Source organism: Carcharhinus amblyrhynchos, chromosome 10, assembly GCF_965287045.1.
Source record: "Carcharhinus amblyrhynchos chromosome 10, sCarAmb.v2.hapA, whole genome shotgun sequence".
NCBI classification, from domain to species: domain Eukaryota; kingdom Metazoa; phylum Chordata; class Chondrichthyes; order Carcharhiniformes; family Carcharhinidae; genus Carcharhinus; species Carcharhinus amblyrhynchos.
In genome coordinates this window covers 62875037-62890702 of record NC_137333.1, presented here as the reverse complement: position 1 = coordinate 62890702, position 15666 = coordinate 62875037, and the positions used below count along the sequence as shown (strand labels likewise).

Genomic DNA, 15666 nt, shown 5'->3' with positions numbered 1-15666 from the left:
CCTGATAAATGGCTGTAAAATCCGTCTCGTCACTTCAACAGGAATACTTTCTAGCTCACAATTAGTGCCATGCTGTGTCCTTGGCAGGGCTGCAGTGGCACAGTGGAACTATCACTGGATTAGCAATCCAGAGACCTGGGATAATATTTTGGGTCCCGGGCTCGAATCCCACCATAGCAGATGATGACATTTGAATTTGATAAAAATTTGGAATTAAAAGTCTATCGATGACCATTAAACCATTGTTGATCATCATAAAACCCCATCGTGTTCATTAATGTCCTTTAGAGGAGGTAATCTGCTATCCTTACCTGGTCTGGCATATGTTACTCCAAAGACACAGCAATGTGGTTGTCTCTTAAATGCTCTCAAGCAACTAGGGATGGGCAATAAATGCTGGCCAGCCAGCGATGCCCACACCCCATAAAAATTAATAAATGAACTGGGTTGCCTCCTTCTCTTACTGTATTATTAACCCTTTCTTGGTGTTTAGGTTTGCAGATTATAATCATATTTGGATGCTGTGGAAGGATTTTAATTTTAGGATCATAAAATCCCTACAGTGCAGGAGGTCATTTGGCCCACCGACCACAATCCCAGCCAGACCCTATCCCCATAATCCCATGTATTTAACCCACTAATCCCTCTAACCTATGCATCTCAGGACACTAAGGAGCAATTTAGCACGGATCAACCTAACCCACACATCTTTGGATTGTGGGAGGAAACCGGAGCATCGGGAGGAAACCCATGCAGACACGGGGAGAATGTAAAAACTCCACACGCACAGCGGCCCAAGCTGGGTGTCGAACCCAGGTCCTTGGAGCTGTGAGGCAGCAGTGCTAACCATTCTGCCACCGTGCCACACCCAATGAATTGTCCAGGCATGTGATGGCTGCATGATGCCTATAGTGCGTTTGACTCTGTTGAAGCTGTGTACCTCATTATCTTTCAGACAATTTCTATTGTAGTGCTATTCATGTGTCAGGAATCATCCAAAGGTCAGTTCTAGGCCAACAGTTTAGTTCAGAAATTCCCAAACTGGTATCTCTACATCAGTGGCCTCATAGACAAGGTCAGCTTGTTTCTGGAACAGTGGAAGCAGACTGCAACACATCTCTTTTTCTTTATTTTTCTCTCCAAATACCAGAAAATCAGAAGAATCTCCAGTAACTTTCCCAAATCCATAATTTTGTTTGTAACAATGATACATTTTTCTGGGACAAAACCTCTAAAACTAAATAAAAAGCCAAAAATCTAGAGTTCAAGCCCACTTCCAAATATGGTCTGAAAAAAACCATCCTTTTAATTGTCACTTCTCAGTTCAAACGTGCCTCATCCCCATGGCCAGTTTTAGTATTAAAAATGCAAGTTCTTAATCTTCTGCTGTCCGATGTTAGAGATATGTACTAACTACATTCCACAGGATAATTCTATTCCCTCAACTCTGAATTGTACCCCAGATTTCAGCTGATGTCAAAATAAAAATGATCAAAATGCAACAAAAGGAAATAAATGCCATTCTGTTCAGCTGCTGTTAGCTTCTTGAAATAATTTCATTTCAAAACTAACAATACAACCAATCCTATTATAAATCTTGACATGTACACTTCAGAATTTGGATTCACTTAATCCAAACATTGACATATCTAAACAAAGATATGGCAGAGTTGCAGCTGGGAACAAATTGTCACGGAAAATTAATTTAGTAGTTCTTGCTCTCCGTGTACTGGTTAAAAGAAAATGTAAAGTGCTAAAATTCAGTGAAGGACCAATCTAAATACTAGTTTGAGAACTTTTGAACAACTCTTAAGATACTTTCTTCATACTGTCAAACAAATGAAATGTTAATTAAAATAAACAGTAACGGTGAATGCATGTGTTGTGTTAACAAAATACAACTTACAAAATTTTGCAAAAGCAACAAATATACATAGATCCTTGAACCTTAAAGTACTATAACTTTAAGATAAGACCTTTTCTTTAAACTTGCTAAAGATCTATCAAGTTACTTGAAAGGCAACACAATGCTCATTTCCCACTTCCTTTGGGGAACACCCTTTTAAAATAATTGTACAGTTCTATTGTAAGCAAAATAAATAAAATCACACTTAGACTACTGGTGACCTTACATCACTGAAAACGTTTTTGTTTTTCAATTCACTCATTTTACCTCTGACAAAACAAGTATTCTTCTTCGTCTCCTTTCAAGCGCACGGAGAAACAGATTTTTCAGTCTGCTGCAAAAAAGAACAGCCCATTCCTTATTTTGGCCAGCGTAGTCCAATCCGGCCCAGCCTAGCAAGCAGACACTGAAATGAGCACTATCTCAACACAGAACAAAAATTCAAAGTTGAATTCGTTAGGCTACAGATGAATCACAGAGAATGGAACTCTTATTAGTCACCAAAGAAATCCTATGTTAGGAGTGTTGACAACGAGCGTTAAAGATTGACAGATTTGGGAATGCTTTTAATTTAAAGAAAGTACTTTCAGCCTGCTATAGATTGCAAACAGATGTCTGCGTGATGTGTGCTATAAAGAATTTAATACTCAACAGATGGTTTCCATTACCAAAAATCAGTAACAGACTTGCAATTTGAAGTGAATTTTCACTGAACGTACTAATTTCAGAAAAATATCCCTCTTTTGATTTTACTGGCTTTGCTTAACTGATATTTTTCATTAACATTCAACTAAACACATAGTTGATGATACCAACAAGATGTCAAACGCAGGGGGAGGAACTGTTGTTTAAGGATGTGGAAGTGGCATTACATGAACAAATCCGATCTGTTCTGCTTAATTCAAATTACCCCATGATTCAATGTTGACACACAATTTTTATTTGGCCTCAAAATGACTTGACATTTGTAGACATGTTAAATCAGGTCAAATGGGACATTTTACCTTGTTGTGGACTTCACTTTGAACCAAAAAGTCTCCAGCTTCTTTGGAAATGGAACATGTAGAATCTAATACTTAGTTGGCCCAATGGATCAACAGATAACACATTAATTATTGTCACTGGGTAACAATTTAATTTTAATAATACTTCTAGGATTAATTAGGATATCCTCCATATTTAATAATCATATCAGAAAGATAGGCATCATTTTCATAGGATCTGAATTGTATTGCTGATTAATATAGAAGCCATTGACTACAGAGTAATGTTACATTGGTGATAATCACTATGCTTTAACTGTTCAAGGAGAGAAAAGTAGACCACATTATATGCTTTTCCCTTGATGGTAATTGTGGTATTGTTGTCCCTTTTTAGGGGGTAATCCCCAAGGGTCCATGATCAGGCCAGACCCTATGGAGAAACAGCACAAGAAGCTGAGCAAATTGGAAGCAAAGGCACATGTCCTGAGTTCCACACTAATACTGTGGAAATGCCAGCGTTGGACTGGGGTAAACACAGTAAGAAGTCTTACAACACCAAGTTAAAGTCCAAAAGGTTTCTTTGGTAACACAAGCCACAAGCTTTCGAAGCGCTGCTCCCTCAACACTCACTTGAAGAAGTCTCACAACACCAGGATACTGGTGTTGTGAGACTTCTTACTGTTCCACACTAATAGCAGGGATCACTGTACCAGCAACTGTTGAACACGAGTCTACCACAGGAGACACGTACTGATTCCCTGCATCAGGCCCAAACTGGCGATGAGAAAAAAATTGGATGCAAGTTCGCATGTCACAGGTCAGGGAGGAACCTGGAGCCAGGGAGCAGGAGACAGCAGATGTGTAGTGCAGTTGCTGGTACATATATAAATACTATTGTAATAAACACTTTATAACCTTGGGCCACAATGAATCACCTTCGAAGTTATTACAGTGATGTGCATTTTTAGTAAAGTATCTTCATGGCAAACAAACCATTAAATATAGATTCAAAGGGGCATAGCCATCAGAAAAGCTATGTTGCTCCAGCATTGTTACTTTATTTACAGTTAGAAATGCCATGAAAAATGAATAATGTTCTCCACAAAATGTAATGCATAAGTAATGGAGCAGCATATTTCATTGGCTAATAGAGAAGCAAAATATTGCAGACGGGTGAAACCTGAATTATAAACAGGAAAAACTGGAAGAGCTCAGCAGGTCTTGCAGCATCTTTGGAGAGAGAAACAGAATTAATGGGCTGGAATTTACATTTCTGGAGGTGTGAGGGGGGCAGAAAGTGTTCACATTCACCCCATCTTTACAGCACAGTGAATCAAGCAACAAAGCAACCAAATAGCAGCTGCCTGGAGGGAAGGCAGCCAATTGGCATTGTGAAGTGGGCTCTGTACCCAATTGGCCATGTAGGGTGGGACATCTGGTGGAAGAGGGGTTTAGACTGAACAAGAAGCCAGTCATCGCCAGCAATTTAAAGAAATGCTGGCAGCAGGTTGGTGGCAACCTGAGGAAAGATCCACCTATAAAAAGCTGCTGAAAGAAGATCATAGAATCAAAGAATTGAGCCTGCACCAACAACAATCCCACCCAAGCCCTATCCCTGTATCCCCACATATTTAACCCTGCTAATCTCCCTGGCAACTACTAAAGATCAGCTCCTGATTTGATCTAAATACAGCAAAGATAAGAGAATTGCTGTCACTGCAGCTATCAGTGTGCAGTCACTTGTACAGGAGGGTGTACAGAGTGAACACTCCTCACAGTCCCGGGAGTGAGTCCAATGTGGACAAGAAATCCAGCAAAGAATTCTCAATCCACATAAGGAAGGCTCATGCAGGGCCAACTATTACAGTGTTGAGAACCTGTTAGCAGCCAGCATTTATGATGAAAGGCCATTACTCACAAGACACGAGTCAGAAATACATTCTGAACAAACCCCAGCTTGATGGGAGCACACTTGTCCTTGGACAAAAAGCAATGGCATCTAAGGCAGGCCTTTATATTGCCCCAGAAGATAATTTGCCCTTTTTTGCATCAGGCCCATTTCCTCCTGCACTCACAATAGGCCCATCTCCAGCCTCACTCTGCCTGCCTGCAGATATAATATGGTGAGAGGGCCTCCATAACAGAGACAGTTCTGTGAAGTCAGGAAATTTCCCAACTGCTGGTCCCTTTTCCCTTGATGAAATTCTGGACCTTCACCTCTCCTGTTCTCCACCTTATCACAGACCTTCCCTTTGGTATTTTTTCCCACCCTTCTCCATTTCACTTGTTCAAAACCTATTGTAGTTCAAGCTTTTTTCCCCCAGTTTCATGGGACAATCTCCTCATGCAGTCCCTCACCATTGGCTAAGTGCTTGCGAAGTGGCTCATTAGGCTCCCCTTGGGTGGCATTTCTAAATGGCATGGCAGCAGGAAGAGGCAGGCATGCCTTTCAAACTAGCAGCCTTGGGTAAAGTCCTGTATAGGAGCCTCCTGACATCTCAAAGAGCTTTATGGCAGATGTACTCTTGAAATTCAGTGATTGTTGTAATGTAGGAAACCTATGGATAATTTCATGATTTCAGCTGGAAATATTGCACTGGGGTTGGCACTGAGGTGCCTTGAGCAATAGCCAGAAAGGATTTGGTGGACAGTAAAATAAAAGCCACTGCACGATTTAATGCAGTGTTTTCTGCACCAAAGGGTGCATGTTGTGAAAGACTCTGAATCAAGTCTTCAGAGTGTTCTCAACTGAAGAACATGTTAATTTTGCTAATTCCAGGGCAGAAAGCTCCAGGTGCTTTGCAAGCAAATGGATGCAGAGCACAATTTCATGCATGTGCATACAGAGGTAGAATCGCTTGGCAGAGTGCTTACCCATATGTTTCATCTCAGGCAAGACACACATACATTCTTAGCTGATAAGAAACCTGAATTTGCTGAGGTAGCGTTCGGCTAGCTAAGCAGGGATATCTCACAGATGTGTAGAATTATGCAAAGGGGAAGAATGAATATTTTTCCCTATGTGAATGAATTGATATATTCAATAAGAAACTAGAAGTCAGGTGAACTTTGGAGTGATTATGATACTTCTGAGTTCCTACATTCAATTGTTTAAGAAAACCACATTGAGCTGGATTTTACGGTCCTCAATCCTCCTCACGAACTAAAATTTCAATGGGGTGTCCACCCAGGTTGTCCTGCTGCAGGTTAACATTGTGCTTTCCATCTCCACAGTGGTAGGATCGCTCAGGGAATATGAATTGCAGTGGCCAAATGCACATTTTACATGCACGTTGTAATCTGAAGCTATGGTCAGCAAACGGTACAGGCTCCAACTTTTCTTCCACACGTCTGACCAAAATATTTCCCCTTTTATCACCAACCATTGGCATGTTGGAAGAATATTTAGGTTGATACTCAGTCCGATTGGCTGCAATATGAACACATCTTCCTTAGTTGACCATCAAGTTTTGGATTGGATTTGAACCTGGAACTTCTAACTCAGCAGCAGAAATGTGACCCACTGTGCCATAAGACCACCATTTATCTTCTTTCTGGTCTGTACAACAAGTTTATAACTTATTTTCCAGAACTACCCAGCAAAACAATCTGCTGCTGTCCTGTGAGCTACAAACCCTTCAATGAGAATACCGAAATTAAACTGCCACTTTCTTGCCCCAAAGTTATTAGAAGAGTTCATTGATGTTTCATTAGGCAGTGCACTCAGAATCAAGTTCAGTTAAACGTCACTGGAGACACATTAATGTGAATGTTATGGTGAATCTAGATGGGTCCCTGCTGCAGCAATGAAGTGTTGGTTCTATTTAGTAGAGCTAATTGGGTTTTAAGTAATCATATCAGTGAAAAGTAATTAATATTAACCCCCATATGAACCTTGATCACGGCCTTGACAGGATCGTTACCCAGCACCAGCAACGACTTCCCAGTGGTGAGAATGGATGTTATTTTTTACAAATATTTTGGGGGCACATTGCATTATGCTGTAATGGAAGGGGTGTGTGTGTGTGTGTGTGTGTGTGTGTGTGTGTGTGTGTGTGTGTGTGTGTGTGTTAATTAAACTGGGGCAAGGTGAATGGAGATTGTGCATGGTCTTTTCCAGCCACACATGCCTCAAAAGCCAGACAATGTCACTTGGGGTCAATGGACTTTGGCACGGTAAACCCTCCCTCCCCCCATGATTCCCGTGGTGGGTGGGATAGCAAAATTCCCCCAATTTCTCTGGAAGAGTTGCACGTTGAAAGGAGAAAAGTTCTAAATGCATGCATTTGTAATGAAGCAAATGGGAGAGCAATAGCCTAGTGGTATTATCAATTGACTATTAATTCAGAAACCCAGATAATGTTCTGGGGACCAGGGTTCGAGTCCCTCCACGGTAGATGGTGGAATGTGAATTCAATAAAAAATATCTGGAATGAAGAATCTACTGATGACCATGAAACCATTGTCAGTAGTCAGAAAAACTCATCTGGTTCACTAATGTCCTTTAGGGAAGGAAATCTGCCATCCTTACCTGGTCTGGCCTACATGTGACTCCAGAGCCACAGCAATGTGGTCAACTCTCAACTGCCCTCTGAAATGGCCTAGCAAGCCATTCAGTTGTAACAATCACTACAAAATCTCAAAGAAATGAAACTGGACACACCACCTTGCATCAGAAACAATAATGGCAAACTGTTGATCCTGCAAAGTCCTCCTTACTGACATCTGGAGGCTAGTGCCAAAATTGGGAGAGCTGTCTCACAGACTAGTCAAGCAACAGCGTGACATAGTCTTTCTTCCAGATAACACCCCAGATACCACCATTATCATCCCTGGATACGTCTTGTCCCACCAGTAGGACAGACCCAGCAGAGCCAGGCAGCACAGTGGTATACACAGTGTGGAGGGAGTTGCCCTGGGAGTGCTTGACATTGACTCCAAACTCCATGAAGACTCACGGCTTCAGGTTGAATATGGGCAAGGAAACCTCTTACTGGTTACCACGTACCATCCTCCTTTGGCTGATGAATCAGTATTCCTCTATGTTGAGCAATACTTAGGGAAACAGTGAGGTTGGCAAGGGCAAAAAATGTACCCTGGATGGGGGATTTCAATGTCCAGCACCAAGACTGGGTCAACAGCAATACTACTGGTTGAGCGGGTATGGTCCTAAAGGATATAACTGCTAGACTAGGTCTGCAGCATTGGTGAAGGAACCAAGAGGAGGAAATAACATACTTGACCTTATCCTTACCAATCTGCCAGCTGCAGATGCAGCTTTTCATGATAGTAACGGAAAGAGTGACCACTGCACAGTCCTTGTGGATACAAAGTCCCGCCTTCATATTAAGAAGGACCTCCATTGTGTTGTGTGGCACTATCACCATGCTAAATAGGTCAGATTTCAAACCAATCTAGCCACTCAAGATTGGGCATCCACGAGATGCTGTGGGCCAACAACAGCAGCAGAATTGTACTCCAGCACAACCTGCAACTGCATATCCCCCACTCAACCATTACCATCAAACCAGGGGTCAACCCCGCTTCAACGGAGAGTGCACGAGGGCATGCCAGGAGCAGCACCAGGCATATCTAAAAATGAGATGTCAACCCGGTGAAGCTACCAAACGGGACTACTTGCATTTCAAACGGCAAAAACAGCAAGTGATAGACAATCCCACAACCAATGGATCAGATATAAGCTCTGCAGTCCTTCCATATCTAGTCATGAATGGTGGTGGACAATTAAATGACTCACTGGAGGAAGAGGCTCCATAAATATTCCCATCCTAAATGATGGAGAAGCCCAGCGCAGTGCAAAAGACAAGGCTGAAATATTCGCAATCTTCAGCTAGAAGTGCTGAGTGGATGATCCATCTTGGCCTCCTCTGGTGGTCCCCAGCATCTCCAATTCAGTTCACTCCACAGGATATCAAGAAATAGTTGGAGGTACTGGATACTGCAAAGGCAATGGGCCCTGATAACATGTTGGCAATAGTACTGAAGCTTGTGCTCCAGAACTTGCTGCTCCCCTAGCCAAGCTCTTCCACTACAGTTACAACACTGGCATCTACCCAACAGTGTGGAAAATTGCCCAGGAGTGTCCTGTACACAAAAAGCAGGACAAATCCAACTCCGACAATTCCCACCCAGTTTACTCTCAATTAGTAAAGTGATGAAAGGGGTCATCGACAGTGCTATCAAGCAGCATCTGCTCAGCAATAATCTGCTCAGTGATGCCCAGCTTGGATTTTGCCAGGGTCACTCAGCTCCTGGCCTCGGTTCAATCATGGACGAAAGAGCTGAATTCCAGAGGGGACAGCCCTTGACATCAAGGCCGCATTTGACCAAATGTGGCATGAAGGAGACCTAGCAAAACTGGAATCAATGGGTATCAGGAGGCAAACTCTCCACTGGTACATAGGAAGATGGCTGTGGTGTGGAGGTGCAGTCATCTCAGCTCCAGGACATCTCTGCAGGAGTCCCTCAGCGTTGTGTCCAAGGCCCAACAATCTTCAGCTGCTTCATCAATGACCTTCCCTCCATCGTAATGTCAGGAGTGAGACTGTTTGCCGATGATTACACAATGTTCAGCACCATTCGCAACGACTCAGATATTGTAGTCCATCTTCAAATGCAACAAAATATCCAGGCTTGGGCTGACAAGTGGCAAGTAACATGTGCGCCACACAAATGCCAGGCAGTGATCATCACAAATAAGAGACACTCTAACCATCGTCCCTTGATATTCAATGGTGTAACTATCACTGAATCCCCCACTGTCAACAACCTTGAGGTTACCATTGACCAGAAACTCAACTGGACTTACCACATTAACACAATGGCTACAAGAGTAAGTCAGAGGCTAGAATACTGCGGCAAGTAACTCACCTCCTGACTCCCCAAAGTTTATCCATCATCTACAAGGCACAAGTCAGAAGTGTGATGGAATACTCCCACTTGCCTGAATGGGTGCAGCTCCAACAACACAAGAAGCTTGTCACCATCCAGGACAAAGCAGCCAGCTTGATTGGCACCATATTTACAAACCATCCTCCACCACCGACATTCAGTAGCAGCAGTCTGCACTATCTACAAGATGCACTGCAGCAATTCACCAAAGATCCTTAGACAGCACTTTCCAAACCCACGATCAGTTTTATATAGGACAAGGGCAGCAGATAAATGGGAACACCACCACCTGCAAGTTTCCCTCCAAGCCACTAACCATCCTGACTTGGAAATATATCACCTTCCTTCGCAGTCTCTGGGTCAAAATCCTGGAATTCCCTCCCTAACGGCATTGTGGATCAACCCACAGAACATGGACTGCAGAGATTCAAGGCAGCTCACCACCATCTTCTCAAGGACAACTAAGGATAGACAATAAATGCTGGCCAGCCAGTGACACTCATGTCCCATGAATAAATTTAAAAAACTAAGGTCAAGTACGAGTAAATAAGTAAAGTTTACAGAGTAGGAGATAAAGACTTAGTTTCTCCATCTGTTAAATTTCAAAGGAGTAAAAGGCCTTTATTGCTTAAAAAGATTTCATAAATAAACAAGGGAAGGTTATTACATTTTATTTGGGAGTAAAAGTGGGAGCAATAGGAAAGGCATGAAAGACTTTTACATTTTGGAAAAGCGGAGTTCAAAGAAGTGCTGTGAAAAATGGAACTAAAAGATGAATGGGAAAAGGATATTTAAGGAAAGATGTTGAACTAATTTGGTGTAGGCTGTGTGGGAAAGACCTCCTGGAAACAGTTCTGGCCTGGGAGAAGGAAGTTTGAATCAACCATCCAATCAAGCTGGTAAAGTCTTGGGCTACAAAAAGCAGTCTTGTTCTGAAGTTTATTGGATTTCCACATCAGAGTTGAAGTGAGTTTGAAAAGTTATGTGGTAATACTATTATTAAACCTTGGGTACTATTACTGGATTTTTATAGTTAAACATCTATAAGGGAATGTTGCCTGGAAGGTGTTTACTTCTGGGTCTGACCAAGTAAGGAGTTTCATGAGGGAAATATTTTTGTGATTACAGTTAATAGTTAAAAATGGTCTAAGTTTTATTTTCTGCTAGTTCTGTTAATAAATCTTTTACTTCTAATTTTTAAAATCCCAAAATTGTTCCTTTTTGTTGTTGAGTTCAGTATGCTTTCTTTTCATTTTCAGAATACAAAAATGATATGTCTCACATGGCAAGTTTCTCTTTGGGATTCAGTTTACTCAGTAAGTAATCGTACTGTAGGCATAACACAGTCTAACATAACACAAGACTTAGGAACAGGAAAGCTTTGTCAACCTATCTGCATCATTCAATACAATCACAGCTCATCTTGGGCTCCAATTTCCCTTTCTCACTAACTCTCGATATCCCTTGATTTCCCAAGACCCCACCAATCTGTCTATCCCAACCTTAAATATAGGCAATAATGGAGCACCCACAACCTTTGGGGCAGAGCATTCCAAAGATTCATAACCCCTTTACTGAGGAAATTCGGTTCTAAATGATTAAGCCCTTATAAAGAGACCATGGACCATGTCTAGATTTCTAAGCCAATGTAAAAAAGCCTGTGTCTATCAAGGCCTGTTGAACATTTCAATGAGATCAACTCTCATTCTTCTCGACTCCAGATATAGGTCCACTTTACTAGCCTCTCATTATAGAACAATCTTTCCGTGCCAGTAATGAATCCAGTGAACTTTCACTGTAGGAAGTGCTGCCAGCAGCAGAAACTTGAGCTCCGCATTTCAGAGCTCAGACAGCGGCAGGAGTCACTGTGGTTCACCCACAAGGCTGAGTGCTTCATGGGTAGCACAGAGAGATGGTCACGCTGCAGTTTAAGGGCCTGGAGCCAGAGGGGGAATGGACAACCACAGGCCCTCCAAGAAAACGAGGCAGATAGTGCAGGGGTCCCCTGGATCCTGTCTGGAAATCAGTTTTCCGTTTTGAAAACTGATAAGGATGCAGGTCCTCAGAGGAGTGCAGCCAGAGTTTGGGGCACCACAAGCAACTCAGTTGTACAGCTTGGGAAGAAGGGAAGAGCAATAGTGAAAGGGGATTTGCTAGGGAAACGGGCATTTCTGTGGCCATAGACATGACTCCTGGATGGCATGTTGCCTCCTTGGTGCCAAGGTCCAGGATGTCACAGAACAGCTGCAGGATATTGTTCTGAGGGAGGGTTAATAACCAAAGGTCAAGATCCACATTGGAACCAATGACTTAGGTAGGAAGGGGAATGGAGTCCTGCTATCAGAATTTAGCGAGCTAGGTAGAAAATGAGCAAACTGAAATGTAGGTAATTTCTATTTCCACGTGCATGTGAGTACAGAAATAAGAGGTGAAGGCAGATAAATATGTGGCCAGAAAGATGGTGCAGGAGGGAGGGCTTTAGATTCTTGGGACAGGGTCTGGGGAGATGATTTGTGCAGTTAAAATGAGTTGCACTTGAACAAAGCTAGGGCTGAGTTCTTTGCAGGGTGTTTTGCTAAAGCTCAGCAGTAGAGTGGAAACCATGTGGAAATATTAGAGGATGCCAGGATACAGGACAGACAGAAAGCACTAGTATAGAAAATACTAAGTTAATAGATGAAGTCAGAGTAAGGGAGAAAGTAATGACATCCAAATCAGCATTACTATGCATGTGTGTAAATGCATGGAGTATAGCAAATAAGAATAGGGAGTGAAGGCACAGATTACACTGTGGAAATATGATGTGCAGATAACAGAGACCTGGCTCAAGAAAGAGCAACATTGGGTGTTAAAAATTCTTGGGTATACAGTGTTCAGAAAAGCTAGGGGAAGAGATGGAGGAATTGGTTAGGTTAGGCAGAGCATTGCAGTGCTGGATATCCCAGAGATTTCAAGCACAGAATTCCGCGAGAGCTAAGAAATAAAAAGGGTACAATTACATTGCTCGCAGCAGTCTATGGACTGTCAACTAGTGAGGATATAAAAGGACAAATCTGCAGGGAAATTATGGAGAGATGCAAGCATTATGGAGTAATTTTAATGGCAGACTTTAATTACCTGGATGGACACTGGAACATTGATAGCATAAGGGCAGGGAGAGGCAGAAGTTCCTGGATTATGTTCAGGAAAGTTTTCTACAGCAGTGTTTAGTCCAACAAGAGAGGATGCACTGTTGCACATGGTTCTTGGAAATGAAGCAGGCCAAGTATATTAAGTATCAGAGGGGCAATACTTAGGAGACAGTGATCGTTGCATCATTAGGTTTAATACGATGATATAAAAGGATAATAGGCAAAACTGAATACAAATAATTACCTGGCAGAAAGCTGACTTCAATGGGGCACGAACAGAGCTGGGCTGGTAAGATGGAATGAAAGGTTGACAAGAAAACTGTAATTGAACAATGGACAACCTTCAAAACAGAAATGGTCTGGACACAGTCAAGATACATTTCCTTAAAAGGGAAAGGTGGGGCAAACAAATCCAGAGCTCCCTGGATGCAAAGAGAAATAGCAATTAAGATAAGGAAGAGAAAGTATGCTCATGACAGGTGTCAGGTAGAAAATGCAGCTGAAAACCAAGAAAAATATGGTTCAGGAACAAAATAGTGCATTTGAGAAGCTAGAGGGATTATAAGAAAATACTGTCAGCTAACATAAAGGCAAATTCCAAAGTCTTCATTAGATATTTACATTGTAAAAGGGGTAGGGCCAATTTAACATCAGTGGAGGGCTAACCTCCAGAAGCAATTATTTGGGATAAAATCACTAGTCACAAGGAAAACGTGGGTTGATTATGAGAAGCTGCATGGATTTCTAATGGGGAAAATCACATTTAACTAACTTGTTGGGAGTTCTTTGCAGAAATAACAGAAAGGGTCAATGAGGGAATGCTGTTGATGTGGTATATATGAACTTTCAAAGACATTTGATACAGTGCCACACAACTGACTTGTGAGAAAAGTTATAGCTCATGGAATAAAAGGAACAGTAGCAATGTTTTTACAAAATTGGCTGAATAATAGGAAGCAGAGAGTAATGGTGAATGGATATTTTTTAGGCTGGAAGGTTTGTAGTGGTGAATGATACTAATGTTTTTCTCTTTTAATCCACAGGTTTTAAGTCGGACCACCTTGTTGTCCAACAAGGGGCATACATGCGATGGGTCGAACTAGGGCTGCTCTTGGATGTTCGAGAGTAGCCTAGTGCTTCATGTCGTTAGTGCGCGCTTAAACTGGACCAGATGTTGGGCAACACAACAGCTCAGTGACCATCACTGTTTGCTGTGCAGACACATGGATTTGGGCCAATGTCTGTGGGAGTTTGCGCGTTCTCCCCGTGCTTGCGTGGGTTTTCTCCGGGTGCTCCGGTTTCCTCCCACACCCCAAAGATGCGCTATTAGGCTGATTGGAGGTAATAAATTGTCCCTAAATTAGTTTCCCTCAATGTGGAATGCCATAATCATAGATAAGGGTCATGGGTGGAGGGGGGGACTGGTACTGTTAAAATGGCGGCATGGGCTTGTTGGGCCGAAGGGCCTGCTTCCCGGGCTGTTTTGTTCTTTGAATGCATGAATTAGTTTTGGGACCCTTGCTTTTCCTGATGTATATTAATGATCTAGATCTTGGTGTGCAGGAGACGATCTCAGTTTGTGGATTGCACAAACCTTGGAAGCTTTGTAAACTGTGAAGATAGTGTAGAACTTCAAAATGACATAGATAAATTGGTGGCAGGGCAGATAGGTGGCAGGTGAAGTTCAATGTGGCAATATGTGAGGTGATGCATTTTGATAGGAAGAACATGGAGAGACAATATTAAAAAGCGGTAAAATTCTTAGGGGGTGCAGGAGCAGAGGAACCTGGATGTACATGTGCATACATCATTGAAGATAACAGGACAGGTGGAGAGAACAGGTAATGAAGCATATAGTATTCTGGGCTTTATTAATAGGTGCATAGAGTACAAGATTAAGGAGGTTATGTTGAACTCATACAAAACACTTAGTTGGACTCCAAATGGAATATTGTGTACTGTTCTGGATGCCACATTATAGGAAGAATGGGAACGCTTGGACAAAGTGTAGAAGAGGTTAACAAGAATGATTCCACGATCAGAAGATTCAATTAACGACAATACATTGGAGAGGCAGGGATTGTTCTCCTTGGAGAGAAGGCGGCAAAAGAGGAGTAAAACAAAGTGCTGGGTAAACTCAACAGGTCTGACAGCATTTATGGAGAGAAACACAGTTAATACTTTGAGTCCATAGTCTTTAGAAGGGTCGTATGGACTCAAAACATTAACTTTGTTTCTCTCTCCATATATGCTACAAGACCTGCTGAGCTCATCCAGCACCTTCTGTTTTTATTTCCGATTTCCAACAAGCACAGTATTATGCTTTTATTTGTAGGCTAAATTTGGTAGTGATGTCAAAATCAAAGGGTGTTGGACAGAGCATATAAGGATAAACCATTCCTGCTCATGAAAGGATTATTATCAGAGGACACAGATTTGACGTGATTTGCAAAAGAAGCAAATATGACAGGAGAAATTACTTTTCTCACACTGAGTGGTTCGGATCTGGAATGCACTGTCTGGAAGTGAGATGGAGGCAGCTTCAATCCAATGGGAAATCACGTTTGATGAACTTGGGAATTTAAAGATGTCATAACAAAATTGATAAAAGTATGCCAATGTTTGTATATATTTGAATTTCAAGTTTTTGATAATGTTCCCCACAGGAGGTTGATTAGCAAATTAATATCACATGGGATAGGAGACAAGGATTAAGGATTGGCAAACAGGCAGA

General features: G+C 42.0%; 1 protein-coding gene across 2 annotated transcripts in view; it reads right to left on the bottom strand.

The window, feature by feature from the left end:
• The window catches only part of LOC145349384 (augurin-like), a 32850-nt gene extending 30410 nt beyond the window's left edge, over positions 1 to 2440 (bottom strand). The window contains exons 1-2 of one of the 2 annotated variants that reach the window (XM_080197903.1): positions 2408 to 2426; positions 2174 to 2298 (exon numbers count right to left, since the gene is read on the bottom strand). The gene's annotated coding sequence lies outside the window, so the exon portion shown is untranslated. Of the gene's footprint in view, positions 1 to 2173 lie in introns of both variants that reach the window. The other variant, XM_080197902.1, reaches the window with a different exon arrangement.
• Between the last annotated feature and the right edge of the window lie 13226 nt (positions 2441 to 15666).